This window comes from Electrona antarctica (assembly GCF_951216825.1).
Source record: "Electrona antarctica genome assembly, chromosome: 15".
NCBI lineage: Eukaryota > Metazoa > Chordata > Actinopteri > Myctophiformes > Myctophidae > Electrona > Electrona antarctica.
In genome coordinates this window covers 2,954,097-2,956,621 of record NC_136796.1, presented here as the reverse complement: position 1 = coordinate 2,956,621, position 2,525 = coordinate 2,954,097, and positions in this window count along the sequence as shown.

The following is a 2,525-nucleotide window of genomic DNA, read 5'->3' as shown; positions in this document are numbered from 1 at the left end:
CTCTTTAGCCGACTGGTAACATACGCGGCTTGTTGATACGAGGTCCCAGGCTCGCCTCCCGGCCGAGGCTACACTATGACTTGTTTTTGTCATTTGGACATGTAACTTAACATGAGGATCACGTTGTCGTGTTATAGTGTTCACATACTGTGTGTGTGGAGGTCCAGGTTCATTACTGAAGTCAGGAAGTTCATCTTCACTCTTCATAGACACAGATGGAGGTCCAGGTTCATGACTCTTCATAGACGCATGTGGAGACTCTGGTCTGTGGATGTGATGTTTGTCAGCTCCCTCCTCCTCTCTCTCCTGATGTTTGTCAGCTCCCTCCTCCTCTCTCTCCTGAGTCTCCTGATGTTTGTCAGCTCCCTCCTCCTCTCTCTCCTGAGTCTCCTGATGTTTGTCAGCTCCCTCCTCCTCTCTCTCCTGAGTCTCCTCACACTCTGGTCTGTGGATGTGATGTTTGTCAGCTCCCTCCTCCTCTCTCTCCTGAGTCTCCTCACACTGACTCATCATGAAACCTGTCAAGATTACAGTCAAAATAGATCAGAAAACAGTCGATGTATGTTTTGTCACACACACAGCTACAAACACAGTCACGTGCACACACTGTGCACGATGCTTTACTCTCCTCATCGCCTACTGTTCCTACACCATGCTTACTGCTAATATGCATGATGTTCCTCTGGTTTCCTGTCAATCATTCATTGTAGTCGTCTAACCAGCAATGAACTTAGACCAGGAATACCAGATCAATGCACAGACAGACAGACAGACAGACAGACAGACAGACAGACAGACAGACAGATTCATTGAAAAAAGGTGGACCCTGTTGTAAACAAGTGTAATGCTTTATCAGTGTGTCGTCCAACAGTAACAGTTTTTGTATTGAGTTGTGCTTTCATGTGAAATGAACCCATTCTGCAAACTGTTAATACTTCAATCACACACACACACACACACACACACACACACACACACACACACACACACTAAATATTCTATTATATGGTATAAAACACTTTATTAATTAACCCCTTCACCTCCCTATTCTTAGTAAAACACACGTACATGGGGTGCTTGTTTCCCTCTACACCACGTCTGTTTGAAGAAATAGCAGATCTACAAGCTCACCATTCGTCACAACAACGCCACACATTCGCCCCAGAATGTATAGGCTCTCTGGGGTTCAAGTGGTTAACATTCTTTTTTCTTCTTTTTTGCATTCCTAAACCAATCATTTGATGAGAAGCAGCGAGTGTCCTTTTGTGTCTCCAAAGTTTTTTTATGGGTGAACTGTCCCTTTATTGCTATGGTGTGTGTGGTTTAACCCATTTTGGGCGGGAACCCCTTTTGGTGTTTTAATTAAACATTATGTTATAATTTAGCTATTGAAAAATAGCAGATCTACAAACTCGTAGCGCGCCACTCGGTGGCGCGCTACGAGCTTGTAGGTCTGCTATTTTTGAAAAGTCGTGAAAATGTGGCGCAAATCTTTGAATATATATTTCAGAGCGAACATTTTTAACTAAAATATTGGCTTCTGGGGGGGTCCCTGGAACTACATACTTTGAGATGGGCGTCCGGGGCCCAATAGAGATAATTCTGGGGGTCCTTGACATGAAAAAGGTTGAGCACCACTGACATAGAAACATAGGTTTTGAATTTTGAAGCCTTTTTTTAATGGTTTAAAATCACTTACCCTGCAATAATCTGTATGCTTTGATCCGAAGTAGCAGAACAGAATGGAGTCCAGACGGTCCAGTTGACTGTGAATCAAAAGACTTACAGTTCTGAGGAGGGTGTTGTTGCAAAATGAACCTACTGTATGTATGATGACACTATGTGGTGCACACACACACACACACACACACACACACACACACACACACCATTTACCGTGACTGTGCAGACTGGTCAATGTTTAACTAAGTCGTTGGTAAGATAGGACACCATGCTAACTTGTTCCTGTCCCCACCTCACCTCACAGACCCTATTGGCAAACTGCCAAATGCAGGGGGTGCAGTACTTTAGTTAGACCTAGTCATTGGTCCGAAAAACGACAAACCCTAAACCTAACCATAACCGCAAGCGCGGGAGCAGGCGCTAGTCCGAGATGCGGACGTATGTCGAGCTAATGCTCCGTCGCATTAAACCCATTTAGGCCTGACCTCAAAATGTAAAAAAAATCCAGTTTTCTGAAATAAATATTTTCACGATTTTTCAAAAATAGCAGACCTACAAGCTCGTAGGCGCGCTATGAGCTTGTAGATCTGCTATTTTTCAATAGCTAAATTATAACATAATGTTTAAAACACAAAGGGTTCATCGTTTCTGCCTGAGAGATCCCAGATATGCAGGCAGGAGGAGGGAACTGGTGAACTCAATACTGCCGAGTCAGGTTAATAATTTGTCAGGGTTCCTTGTTGTCTCATTCTGAAGGGGTCAACGACATTTGGCAAGGTGAAATAAGGCTGAAAAAAGGCTGAGTTATGTGTTTTGTTCACAGAACACACCTGACAAAAGAG